Source organism: Engystomops pustulosus, unplaced genomic scaffold (assembly GCF_040894005.1).
Source record: "Engystomops pustulosus unplaced genomic scaffold, aEngPut4.maternal MAT_SCAFFOLD_497, whole genome shotgun sequence".
In the NCBI taxonomy this organism is placed as follows: Eukaryota; Metazoa; Chordata; class Amphibia; order Anura; family Leptodactylidae; genus Engystomops; species Engystomops pustulosus.
In genome coordinates, this window is record NW_027285376.1 from 1,199 (window position 1) to 16,067 (window position 14,869).

Genomic DNA, 14,869 nt, shown 5'->3' on the forward strand with positions numbered 1-14,869 from the left:
TGTATAATCTGTATGTAGTGATCTCCCCTAGTGGTGGTGTATAATGTGTATGTAGTGATCTCCCCCTAGTGGTGGTGTATAATGTGTATGTAGTGATCTCCTCCTAGTGGTGGTGTATAATGTGTATGTAGTGATCTCCTCCTAGTGGTGGTGTATAATGTGTATGTAGTGATCTCCTCCTAGTGGTGGTGTATAATGTGTATGTAGTGAGCTCCCCCTAGTGGTGGTGTATAATGTGTATGTAGTGATCTCCTCCTAGTGGTGGTGTATAATGTGTATGTAGTGATCTCCCCCTAGTGGTGGTGTATAATCTGTATGTAGTGAGCTCCCCCTAGTGGTGGTGTATAATCTGTATGTAGTGATCTCCCCCTAGTGGTGGTGTATAATCTGTATGTAGTGATCTCCTCCTAGTGGTGGTGTATAGTGTGTATGTAGTGATCTCCTCCTAGTGGTGTATAATGTGTATGTAGTGATCTCCCCCTAGTGGTGGTGTATAATCTGTATGTAGTGATCTCCCCTAGTGGTGGTGTATAATGTGTATGTAGTGATCTCCTCCTAGTGGTGGTGTATAATGTGTATGTAGTGATCTCCTCCTAGTGGTGGTGTATAATGTGTATGTAGTGATCTCCTCCTAGTGGTGGTGTATAATGTGTATGTAGTGATCTCCTCCTAGTGGTGGTGTATAATCTGTATGTAGTGATCTCCCCCTAGTGGTGGTGTATAATGTGTATGTAGTGATCTCCTCCTAGTGGTGGTGTATAATGTGTATGTAGTGATCTCCCCCTAGTGGTGGTGTATAATCTGTATGTAGTGATCTCCCCCTAGTGGTGGTGTATAATGTGTATGTAGTGAGCTCCCCCTAGTGGTGGTGTATAATGTGTATGTAGTGATCTCCTCCTAGTGGTGGTGTATAATGTGTATGTAGTGATCTCCCCCTAGTGGTGGTGTATAATGTGTATGTAGTGATCTCCCCCTAGTGGTGGTGTATAATGTGTATGTAGTGATCTTCCCCTAGTGGTGGTGTATAATGTGTATGTAGTGATCTCCTCCTAGTGGTGGTGTATAATCTGTATGTAGTGATCTCCTCCTAGTGGTGGTGTATAATGTGTATGTAGTGATCTCCCCCTAGTGGTGGTGTATAATGTGTATGTAGTGAGCTCCCCTAGTGGTGGTGTATAATGTGTATGTAGTGATCTCCTCTAGTGGTGGTGTATAATGTGTATGTAGTGATCTCCTCCTAGTGGTGGTGTATAATGTGTATGTAGTGATCTCCTCCTAGTGGTGGTGTATAATGTGTATGTAGTGATCTCCTCCTAGTAGTGGTGTATAATGTGTATGTAGTGATCTCCCCTAGTGGTGGTGTATAATCTGTATGTAGTGATCTCCCCTAGTGGTGGTGTATAATGTGTATGTAGTGATCTCCCCCTAGTGGTGGTGTATAATGTGTATGTAGTGATCTCCCCCTAGTGGTGGTGTATAATGTGTATGTAGTGATCTCCCCCTAGTGGTGGTGTATAATCTGTATGTAGTGATCTCCCCTAGTGGTGGTGTATAATGTGTATGTAGTGATCTCCCCCTAGTGGTGGTGTATAATGTGTATGTAGTGATCTCCCCCTAGTGGTGGTGTATAATCTGTATGTAGTGAGCTCCCCCTAGTGGTGGTGTATAATCTGTATGTAGTGATCTCCTCCTAGTGGTGGTGTATAATGTGTATGTAGTGATCTCCTCCTAGTGGTGGTGTATAATATGTATGTAGTGATCTCCCCCTAGTGGTGGTGTATAATGTGTATGTAGTGATCTCCTCCTAGTGGTGGTGTATAATGTGTATATAGTGATCTCCTCCTAGTGTGGTGTATAATGTGTATGTAGTGATCTCCTCCTAGTGGTGGTGTATAATGTGTAAGTAGTGATCTCCCCCTAGTGGTGGTGTATAATCTGTATGTAGTGATCTCCCCCTAGTGGTGGTGTATAATCTGTATGTAGTGATCTCCCCCTAGTGGTGGTGTATAATGTGTATGTAGTGATCTCCTCCTAGTGGTGGTGTATAATGTGTATGTAGTGATCTCCTCCTAGTGGTGGTGTATAATGTGTATGTAGTGATCTCCCCCTAGTGGTGGTGTATAATGTGTATGTAGTGATCTCCTCCTAGTGGTGTGTATAATGTGTATGTAGTGAGCTCCTCCTAGTGGTGGTGTATAATGTGTATGTAGTGAGCTCCTCCTAGTGGTGGTGTATAATGTGTATGTAGTGAGCTCCTCCTAGTGGTGGTGTATAATGTGTATGTATGATCTCCCCCTAGTGGTGTATAATGTGTATGTAGTGATCTCCCCCTAGTGGTGGTGTATAATGTGTATGTAGTGATCTCCCCCTAGTGGTGTATAATGTGTATGCGGTGAGCTCCCCCTAGTGGTGGCTGGCAGCAGGTATACAGCTCAGTCCTTATTGGGTGGGGGGTGTACCTGTAGAGGAAGGGTCTGGAAGCTTTTCTTGAGATCATTATCACTACACTTGTAGAACCTTCCGGGTTGGTCTCTTTGGACGGTACCTGGTGATACTGTACTTATGTAGGACACATGGAGCCGATGCTGAGTATTTGGGATTATTATCTCCTGGACAGACCATCAGAATAACTAATACTGAGGTGACGAGTCCTGGACACATTGTCTCCAGCGTGTGACCGGTGCAGGGGCACAGGGGGCGCCCCACATCAGCACCGGAATCAAGATACTATTGTCTGAGGAAAAATACTTTCTGTATCAATTCCTTGTGCTTTTTTAGAGCTCTGCTTGCTGTCCTGCTATAGGAAGCTTCTAGGATTACATCATCTGTCCATGGTCATGTGATGTCACACAGGTGCACGGCTCATTATATCCCTGGTCACGTGATGTCACACAGGTGCACGGCTCATTATATCCCTGGTCACGTAATGTCACACAGGTGCACGGCTCATTATATCCCTGGTCATGTGATGTCACACAGGTGCACGGCTCATTATATCCCTGGTCACGTAATGTCACACAGGTGCACGGCTCGTTATATCCCTGGTCATGTGATGTCACACAGGTGCACGGCTCATTATATCCCCAGTCATGTGATGTTACACAGGTGCACGGCTAGTTATATCCCCGGTCATGTGATGTCACACAGGTGCACGGCTCGTTATATCCCCGGTCATGTGATGTCACACAGGTGCACGGCTCATTATATCTCCGGTCACGTGATGTCACACAGGCGCACGGCTAATTATATCCCCGGTCATGTGATGTCACACAGGTGCACGGCTCATTATATCCCCAGTCATGTGATGTTACACAGGTGCACGGCTAGTTATATCCCCGGTCATGTGATGTCACACAGGTGCACGGCTCGTTATATCCCCGGTCATGTGATGTCACACAGGCGCACGGCTCATTATATCTCCGGTCACGTGATGTCACACAGGCGCACGGCTCATTATATCTCCGGTCACGTGATGTCACACAGGCGCACGGCTAATTATATCCCTGGTCATGTGATGTCACACAGGTGCACGGCTAATTATATCCCTGGTCATGTGATGTCACACAGGTGCACGGCTCGTTATATCCCTGGTCACGTGATGTCACACAGGTGCACGGCTCATTATACCCCTGGTACGTGATGTCACACAGGTGCACGGCTCGTTATATCCCTGGTCATGTGATGTCACAGGTGCACGGCTCGTTATATCCCTGGTCATGTGATGTCACACAGGTGCACAAGCCATTACTATCATGACTGATACATACAGCTCATGCACCTGTGTCCCCATCACAAGACCATGAATAGCTTTCTAATCACTGGAAGTAACCAGAAACTTTGTATAGCAGGACAGCAAGCAGAGATCTATAAAACCATAACAAACGGATACAGAAAATATTGAAGAGTTGTACAACTTACCATATTAGTAATATGCAGTAAGTGCACAGCCACATCTAGTATACAGGTGAGTGTCACCTACCCTGCAGGCCAGCCGCTACTGGTGTCACTGGGTGCTGGCACATCTAGTATACAGGCGAGTCACGTACCCTGCAGGCCAGCCACTACTGGTGTCACTGGGTGCTGGCACATCTAGTATACAGGGAGTGTCACCAGTGGTCTCCTACCCTGCAGGCCAGCCACTACTGGTGTCACTGGGTGCTGGCACATCTAGTATACAGGTGAGTGTCACCAGTGATCTCCTACCCTGCAGGCCAGCCACTACTGGTGTCACTGGGTGCTGGCACATCTAGTATACAAGTGAGTGTCACCAGTGATCTCCTACCCTACAGGCCAGCCACTACTGGTGTCACTGGGTGCTGGCACATCTAGCATACAGGTGAGTGTCACCAGTGGCCTCCTACCCTGCAGGGCAGCCACTACTGGTGTCACTGGGTGCTGGCACATCTAGTATACAGGGAGTGTCACCAGTGGTCTCCTACCCTGCAGGCCAGCCACTACTGGTGTCACTGGGTGCTGGCACATCTAGTATACAGGTGAGTGTCACCAGTGGTCTCCTACCCTGCAGGCCAGCCACTACTGGTGTCACTGGGTGCTGGCACATCTAGTATACAGGCGAGTGTCACTGGGTGCTGGCACATCTAGTATACAGGCGAGTGTCACCAGTGGCCTCCTACCCTGCAGGCCAGCTGCTACTGGTGTCACTGGGTGCTGGCACATCTAGTATACAGGTGAGTGTCACCAGTGGTCTCCTACCCTGCAGGCCAGCCACTACTGGTGTCACTGGGTGCTGGCACATCTAGTATACAGGTGAGTGTCACCAGTGGTCTCCTACCCTGCAGGCCAGCCACTACTGGTGTCACTGGGTGCTGGCACATCTAGTGTACAGGTGAGTGTCACCAGTGATCTCCTACCCTGCAGGCCAGCCACTACTGGTGTCACTGGGTGCTGGCACATCTAGCATACAGGGAGTGTCACCAGTGGTCTCCTACCCTGCAGACCAGCCACTACTGGTGTCACTGGGTGCTGGCACATCTAATATACAGGCGAGTGTCACCAGTGGTCCCCTACCCTGCAGGCCAGCCACTACTGGTGTCACTGGGTGCTGGCACATCTAGCATACAGGGAGTGTCACCAGTGGTCTCCTACCCTGCAGACCAGCCACTACTGGTGTCACTGGGTGCTGGCACATCTAGTATACAGGGAGTGTCACCAGTGGTCTCCTACCCTGCAGGCCAGCCACTACTGGTGTCACTGGGTGCTGGCACATCTAGTATACAGGTGAGTGTCACCAGTGACCCAATACCCTGCAGGCCAGCCACTACTGGTGTCACTGGGTGCTGGCACATCTAGTATACAGGTGAGTGTCACCAGTGGTCTCCTACCCTGCAGGCCAGCCACTACTGGTGTCACTGGGTGCTGGCACATCTAGCATACAGGTGAGTGTCACCAGTGGTCTCCTACCCTGCAGGCCAGCCACTACTGGTGTCACTGGGTGCTGGCACATCTAGTATACAAGTGAGTGTCACCAGTGGTCTCCTACCCTGCAGGCCAGCCACTACTGGTGTCACTGGGTGCTGGCACATCTAGTATACAAGTGAGTGTCACCAGTGGTATCCTACCCTGCAGGGCAGCCGCTACTGGTGTCACTGGGTGCTGGCACATCTAGTATACAGGTGTGTCACCAGTGGTATCCTACCCTGCAGGCCAGCCACTACTGGTGTCACTGGGTGCTGGCACATCTAGCATACAGGTGAGTGTCACCAGTGATCTCCTACCCTGCAGGCCAGCCACTACTGGTGTCACTGGGTGCTGGCACATCTAGCATACAGGTGAGTGTCACCAGTGATCTCCTACCCTGCAGGCCAGCCACTACTGGTGTCACTGGGTGCTGGCACATCTAGTATACAGGGAGTGTCACCAGTGGTCTCCTACCCTGCAGGGCAGCCACTACTGGTGTCACTGGGTGCTGGCACATCTAGTATACAGGTGAGTGTCACCAGTGGTCTCCTACCCTGCAGGGCAGCCGCTACTGGTGTCACTGGGTGCTGGCACATCTAGTATACAGGTGTGTCACCAGTGGTCTCCTACCCTGCAGGCCAGCCACTACTGGTGTCACTGGGTGCTGGCACATCTAGTATACAAGTGAGTGTCACCAGTGATCTCCTACCCTGCAGGCCAGCCACTACTGGTGTCACTGGGTGCTGGCACATCTAGCATACAGGTGAGTGTCACCAGTGGCCTCCTACCCTGCAGGGCAGCCACTACTGGTGTCACTGGGTGCTGGCACATCTAGTATACAGGTGAGTGTCACCAGTGGTCTCCTACCCTGCAGGCCAGCCACTACTGGTGTCACTGGGTGCTGGCACATCTAGTATACAGGCGAGTGTCACCAGTGGCCTCCTACCCTGCAGGCCAGCTGCTACTGGTGTCACTGGGTGCTGGCACATCTAGTATACAGGTGAGTGTCACCAGTGATCTCCTACCCTGCAGGCCAGCCACTACTGGTGTCACTGGGTGCTGGCACATCTAGTATACAAGTGAGTGTCACCAGTGATCTCCTACCCTACAGGCCAGCCACTACTGGTGTCACTGGGTGCTGGCACATCTAGCATACAGGTGAGTGTCACCAGTGGCCTCCTACCCTGCAGGGCAGCCACTACTGGTGTCACTGGGTGCTGGCACATCTAGTATACAGGGAGTGTCACCAGTGGTCTCCTACCCTGCAGGCCAGCCACTACTGGTGTCACTGGGTGCTGGCACATCTAGTATACAGGTGAGTGTCACCAGTGGTCTCCTACCCTGCAGGCCAGCCACTACTGGTGTCACTGGGTGCTGGCACATCTAGTATACAGGCGAGTGTCACTGGGTGCTGGCACATCTAGTATACAGGCGAGTGTCACCAGTGGCCTCCTACCCTGCAGGCCAGCTGCTACTGGTGTCACTGGGTGCTGGCACATCTAGTATACAGGTGAGTGTCACCAGTGGTCTCCTACCCTGCAGGCCAGCCACTACTGGTGTCACTGGGTGCTGGCACATCTAGTATACAGGTGAGTGTCACCAGTGGTCTCCTACCCTGCAGGCCAGCCACTACTGGTGTCACTGGGTGCTGGCACATCTAGTGTACAGGTGAGTGTCACCAGTGATCTCCTACCCTGCAGGCCAGCCACTACTGGTGTCACTGGGTGCTGGCACATCTAATATACAGGCGAGTGTCACCAGTGGTCCCCTACCCTGCAGGCCAGCCACTACTGGTGTCACTGGGTGCTGGCACATCTAGCATACAGGGAGTGTCACCAGTGGTCTCCTACCCTGCAGACCAGCCACTACTGGTGTCACTGGGTGCTGGCACATCTAGTATACAGGGAGTGTCACCAGTGGTCTCCTACCCTGCAGGCCAGCCACTACTGGTGTCACTGGGTGCTGGCACATCTAGTATACAGGTGAGTGTCACCAGTGACCCAATACCCTGCAGGCCAGCCACTACTGGTGTCACTGGGTGCTGGCACATCTAGTATACAGGTGAGTGTCACCAGTGGTCTCCTACCCTGCAGGCCAGCCACTACTGGTGTCACTGGGTGCTGGCACATCTAGTATACAAGTGAGTGTCACCAGTGGTCTCCTACCCTGCAGGCCAGCCACTACTGGTGTCACTGGGTGCTGGCACATCTAGTATACAAGTGAGTGTCACCAGTGGTATCCTACCCTGCAGGGCAGCCGCTACTGGTGTCACTGGGTGCTGGCACATCTAGTATACAGGTGTGTCACCAGTGGTATCCTACCCTGCAGGCCAGCCACTACTGGTGTCACTGGGTGCTGGCACATCTAGCATACAGGTGAGTGTCACCAGTGATCTCCTACCCTGCAGGCCAGCCACTACTGGTGTCACTGGGTGCTGGCACATCTAGCATACAGGTGAGTGTCACCAGTGATCTCCTACCCTGCAGGCCAGCCACTACTGGTGTCACTGGGTGCTGGCACATCTAGTATACAGGGAGTGTCACCAGTGGTCTCCTACCCTGCAGGGCAGCCACTACTGGTGTCACTGGGTGCTGGCACATCTAGTATACAGGTGAGTGTCACCAGTGGTCTCCTACCCTGCAGGGCAGCCGCTACTGGTGTCACTGGGTGCTGGCACATCTAGTATACAGGTGTGTCACCAGTGGTCTCCTACCCTGCAGGCCAGCCACTACTGGTGTCACTGGGTGCTGGCACATCTAGTATACAAGTGAGTGTCACCAGTGATCTCCTACCCTGCAGGCCAGCCACTACTGGTGTCACTGGGTGCTGGCACATCTAGCATACAGGTGAGTGTCACCAGTGGCCTCCTACCCTGCAGGGCAGCCACTACTGGTGTCACTGGGTGCTGGCACATCTAGTATACAGGTGAGTGTCACCAGTGGTCTCCTACCCTGCAGGCCAGCCACTACTGGTGTCACTGGGTGCTGGCACATCTAGTATACAGGCGAGTGTCACCAGTGGCCTCCTACCCTGCAGGCCAGCTGCTACTGGTGTCACTGGGTGCTGGCACATCTAGTATACAGGTGAGTGTCACCAGTGGTCTCCTACCCTGCAGGCCAGCCACTACTGGTGTCACTGGGTGCTGGCACATCTAGCATACAGGGAGTGTCACCAGTGGTCTCCTACCCTGCAGACCAGCCACTACTGGTGTCACTGGGTGCTGGCACATCTAGTATACAGGGAGTGTCACCAGTGGTCTCCTACCCTGCAGGCCAGCCACTACTGGTGTCACTGGGTGCTGGCACATCTAGTATACAAGTGAGTGTCACCAGTGGTATCCTACCCTGCAGGGCAGCCGCTACTGGTGTCACTGGGTGCTGGCACATCTAGTATACAGGTGTGTCACCAGTGGTATCCTACCCTGCAGGCCAGCCACTACTGGTGTCACTGGGTGCTGGCACATCTAGCATACAGGTGAGTGTCACCAGTGGTCTCCTACCCTGCAGGCCAGCCACTACTGGTGTCACTGGGTGCTGGCACATCTAGTATACAGGGAGTGTCACCAGTGGTCTCCTACCCTGCAGGCCAGCCACTACTGGTGTCACTGGGTGCTGGCACATCTAGTATACAAGTGAGTGTCACCAGTGGTATCCTACCCTGCAGGGCAGCCGCTACTGGTGTCACTGGGTGCTGGCACATCTAGTATACAGGTGTGTCACCAGTGGTATCCTACCCTGCAGGCCAGCCACTACTGGTGTCACTGGGTGCTGGCACATCTAGCATACAGGTGAGTGTCACCAGTGGTCTCCTACCCTGCAGGCCAGCCACTACTGGTGTCACTGGGTGCTGGCACATCTAGTATACAGGTGAGTGTCACCAGTGACCTCCTACCCTGCAGGCCAGCCACTACTGGTGTCACTGGGTGCTGGCACATCTAGTATACAGGTGAGTGTCACCAGTGGTCTCCTACCCTGCAGGCCAGCCACTACTGGTGTCACTGGGTGCTGGCACATCTAGTATACAGGTGAGTGTAACCAGTGGCCTCCTACCCTGCAGGCCAGCCACTACTGGTGTCACTGGGTGCTGGCACATCTAGTATACAGGTGAGTGTCACCAGTGGCCTCCTACCCTGCAGGCGAGCCACTACTGGTGTCACTGGGTGCTGGCACATCTAGTGTACAGGTGAGTGTCACCAGTGATCTCCTACCCTGCAGGCCAGCCACTACTGGTGTCACTGGGTGCTGGCACATCTAGTATACAGGTGAGTGTCACCAGTGGTCTCCTACCCTGCAGGCCAGCCGCTACTGGTGTCACTGGGTGCTGGCACATCTAGTATACAGGTGAGTGTCACCAGTGACCTCCTACCCTGCAGGCCAGCCACTACTGGTGTCACTGGGTGCTGGCACATCTAGTATACAGGTGAGTGTCACCAGTGGTCTCCTACCCTGCAGGCCAGCCACTACTGGTGTCACTGGGTGCTGGCACATCTAGTATACAAGTGAGTGTCACCAGTGGTATCCTACCCTGCAGGGCAGCCGCTACTGGTGTCACTGGGTGCTGGCACATCTAGTATACAGGTGTGTCACCAGTGGTATCCTACCCTGCAGGCCAGCCACTACTGGTGTCACTGGGTGCTGGCACATCTAGCATACAGGTGAGTGTCACCAGTGGTCTCCTACCCTGCAGGCCAGCCACTACTGGTGTCACTGGGTGCTGGCACATCTAGTATACAGGTGAGTGTCACCAGTGATCTCCTACCCTGCAGGCCAGTCGCTACTGGTGTCACTGGGTGCTGGCACATCTAGCATACAGGTGAGTGTCACCAGTGGTCTCCTACCCTGCAGGCCAGCCACTACTGGTGTCACTGGGTGCTGGCACATCTAGTATACAGGTGAGTGTCACCAGTGGTCTCCTACCCTGCAGGCCAGCCACTACTGGTGTCACTGGGTGCTGGCACATCTAGTATACAGGTGAGTCACGTACCCTGCAGGGCAGCCACTACTGGTGTCACTGGGTGCTGGCACATCTAGCATACAGGTGAGTGTCACCAGTGGTCTCCTACCCTGCAGGCCAGCCACTACTGGTGTCACTGGGTGCTGGCACATCTAGTATACAGGTGAGTGTCACCAGTGACCCAATACCCTGCAGGCCAGCCACTACTGGCGTCACTGGGTGCTGGCACATCTAGCATACAGGTGAGTGTCACCAGTGGTCTCCTACCCTGCAGACCAGCCACTACTGGTGTCACTGGGTGCTGGCACATCTAGTATACAGGGAGTGTCACCAGTGATCTCCTACCCTGCAGGCCAGCCACTACTGGTGTCACTGGGTGCTGGCACATCTAGCATACAGGTGAGTGTCACCAGTGATCTCCTACCCTGCAGGCCAGCCACTACTGGTGTCACTGGGTGCTGGCACATCTAGCATACAGGTGAGTGTCACCAGTGATCTCCTACCCTGCAGGCCAGCCACTACTGGTGTCACTGGGTGCTGGCACATCTAGCATACAGGTGAGTGTCACCAGTGGTGTCCTACCCTGCAGGCCAGCCACTACTGGTGTCACTGGGTGCTGGCACATCTAGCATACAGGTGAGTGTCACCAGTGGTGTCCTACCCTGCAGGCCAGCCACTACTGGTGTCACTGGGTGCTGGCACATCTAGTATACAGGTGAGTCACGTACCCTGCAGGCCAGCCACTACTGGTGTCACTGGGTGCTGGCACATCTAGCATACAGGTGAGTGTCACCAGTGGTGTCCTACCCTGCAGGCCAGCCACTACTGGTGTCACTGGGTGATGGCACATCTAGTATACAGGTGAGTCACGTACCCTGCAGGCCAGCCACTACTGGTGTCACTGGGTGTTGGCACATCTAGCATACAGGTGAGTGTCACCAGTGATCTCCTACCCTGCAGGCCAGCCACTACTGGTGTCACTGGGTGCTGGCACATCTAGCATACAGGTGAGTGTCACCAGTGATCTCCTACCCTGCAGGCCAGCCACTACTGGTGTCACTGGGTGCTGGCACATCTAGCATACAGGTGAGTGTCACCAGTGATCTCCTACCCTGCAGGCCAGCCACTACTGGTGTCACTGGGTGCTGGCACATCTAGTATACAGGTGAGTCACGTACCCTGCAGGCCAGCCACTACTGGTGTCACTGGGTGCTGGCAGATCTAGTATACAGGTGAGTCACCTACCCTGCAGGCCAGCCACTACTGGTGTCACTGGGTGCTGGCACATCTAGTATACAGGTGAGTGTCACCAGTGGTCTCCTACCCTGCAGGGCAGCCGCTACTGGTGTCACTGGGTGCTGGCACATCTAGTATACAGGTGAGTGTCACCAGTGGTCTCCTACCCTGCAGGCCAGCCACTACTGGTGTCACTGGGTGCTGGCACATCTAGTATACAAGTGAGTGTCACCAGTGATCTCCTACCCTGCAGGCCAGCCACTACTGGTGTCACTGGGTGCTGGCACATCTAGCATACAGGTGAGTGTCACCAGTGGTCTCCTACCCTGCAGGCCAGCCACTACTGGTGTCACTGGGTGCTGGCACATCTAGTATACAGGTGAGTGTCACCAGTGATCTCCTACCCTGCAGGCCAGCCACTACTGGTGTCACTGGGTGCTGGCACATCTAGTATACAGGGAGTGTCACCAGTGATCTCCTACCCTGCAGGCCAGCCACTACTGGTGTCACTGGGTGCTGGCACATCTAGTATACAGGTGAGTGTCACCAGTGGTCTCCTACCCTGCAGGCCAGCCACTACTGGTGTCACTGGGTGCTGGCACATCTAGTATACAGGCGAGTGTCACCAGTGGCCTCCTACCCTGCAGGCCAGCTGCTACTGGTGTCACTGGGTGCTGGCACATCTAGTATACAGGTGAGTGTCACCAGTGGTCTCCTACCCTGCAGGCCAGCCACTACTGGTGTCACTGGGTGCTGGCACATCTAGCATACAGGGAGTGTCACCAGTGGTCTCCTACCCTGCAGGCCAGCCACTACTGGTGTCACTGGGTGCTGGCACATCTAGTATACAAGTGAGTGTCACCAGTGGTATCCTACCCTGCAGGGCAGCCGCTACTGGTGTCACTGGGTGCTGGCACATCTAGTATACAGGTGTGTCACCAGTGGTATCCTACCCTGCAGGCCAGCCACTACTGGTGTCACTGGGTGCTGGCACATCTAGTATACAGGTGAGTGTCACCAGTGGTCTCCTACCCTGCAGGCCAGCCACTACTGGTGTCACTGGGTGCTGGCACATCTAGTATACAAGTGAGTGTCACCAGTGGTATCCTACCCTGCAGGGCAGCCGCTACTGGTGTCACTGGGTGCTGGCACATCTAGTATACAGGTGTGTCACCAGTGGTATCCTACCCTGCAGGCCAGCCACTACTGGTGTCACTGGGTGCTGGCACATCTAGTATACAGGTGAGTGTCACCAGTGGTCTCCTACCCTGCAGGCCAGCCACTACTGGTGTCACTGGGTGCTGGCACATCTAGTATACAGGTGAGTGTCACCAGTGATCTCCTACCCTGCAGGCCAGCCACTACTGGTGTCACTGGGTGCTGGCACATCTAGTATACAGGTGAGTGTCACCAGTGGTCTCCTACCCTGCAGGCCAGCCACTACTGGTGTCACTGGGTGCTGGCACATCTAGTATACAGGTGAGTGTCACCAGTGATCTCCTACCCTGCAGGCCAGCCGCTACTGGTGTCACTGGGTGCTGGCACATCTAGCATACAGGTGAGTGTCACCAGTGGTCTCCTACCCTGCAGGCCAGCCACTACTGGTGTCACTGGGTGCTGGCACATCTAGTATACAGGTGAGTGTCACCAGTGATCTCCTACCCTGCAGGCCAGCCACTACTGGTGTCACTGGGTGCTGGCACATCTAGTATACAGGTGAGTGTCACCAGTGGTCTCCTACCCTGCAGGCCAGCCACTACTGGTGTCACTGGGTGCTGGCACATCTAGTATACAGGTGAGTGTCACCAGTGATCTCCTACCCTGCAGGCCAGCCGCTACTGGTGTCACTGGGTGCTGGCACATCTAGCATACAGGTGAGTGTCACCAGTGGTCTCCTACCCTGCAGGCCAGCCACTACTGGTGTCACTGGGTGCTGGCACATCTAGTATACAGGTGAGTGTCACCAGTGGTCTCCTACCCTGCAGGCCAGCCACTACTGGTGTCACTGGGTGCTGGCACATCTAGTATACAGGTGAGTGTCACCAGTGATCTCCTACCCTGCAGGCCAGCCACTACTGGTGTCACTGGGTGCTGGCACATCTAGTATACAGGTGAGTGTCACCAGTGGTCTCCTACCCTGCAGGCCAGCCACTACTGGTGTCACTGGGTGCTGGCACATCTAGTATACAGGTGAGTCACGTACCCTGCAGGGCAGCCACTACTGGTGTCACTGGGTGCTGGCACATCTAGCATACAGGTGAGTGTCACCAGTGGTCTCCTACCCTGCAGGCCAGCCACTACTGGTGTCACTGGGTGCTGGCACATCTAGTATACAGGTGAGTGTCACCAGTGACCCAATACCCTGCAGGCCAGCCACTACTGGCGTCACTGGGTGCTGGCACATCTAGCATACAGGTGAGTGTCACCAGTGGTCTCCTACCCTGCAGACCAGCCACTACTGGTGTCACTGGGTGCTGGCACATCTAGTATACAGGGAGTGTCACCAGTGATCTCCTACCCTGCAGGCCAGCCACTACTGGTGTCACTGGGTGCTGGCACATCTAGCATACAGGTGAGTGTCACCAGTGATCTCCTACCCTGCAGGCCAGCCACTACTGGTGTCACTGGGTGCTGGCACATCTAGCATACAGGTGAGTGTCACCAGTGATCTCCTACCCTGCAGGCCAGCCACTACTGGTGTCACTGGGTGCTGGCACATCTAGCATACAGGTGAGTGTCACCAGTGGTGTCCTACCCTGCAGGCCAGCCACTACTGGTGTCACTGGGTGCTGGCACATCTAGCATACAGGTGAGTGTCACCAGTGGTGTCCTACCCTGCAGGCCAGCCACTACTGGTGTCACTGGGTGCTGGCACATCTAGTATACAGGTGAGTCACGTACCCTGCAGGCCAGCCACTACTGGTGTCACTGGGTGCTGGCACATCTAGTATACAGGTGAGTCACGTACCCTGCAGGCCAGCCACTACTGGTGTCACTGGGTGCTGGCACATCTAGCATACAGGTGAGTGTCACCAGTGGTCTCCTACCCTGCAGGCGAGCCACTACTGGTGTCACTGGGTGCTGGCACATCTAGTATACAGGGAGTGTCACCAGTGATCTCCTACCCTGCAGGCCAGCCACTACTGGTGTCACTGGGTGCTGGCACATCTAGTATACAGGTGAGTGTCACCAGTGGTCTCCTACCCTGCAGGCGAGCCACTACTGGTGTCACTGGGTGCTGGCACATCTAGTATACAGGGAG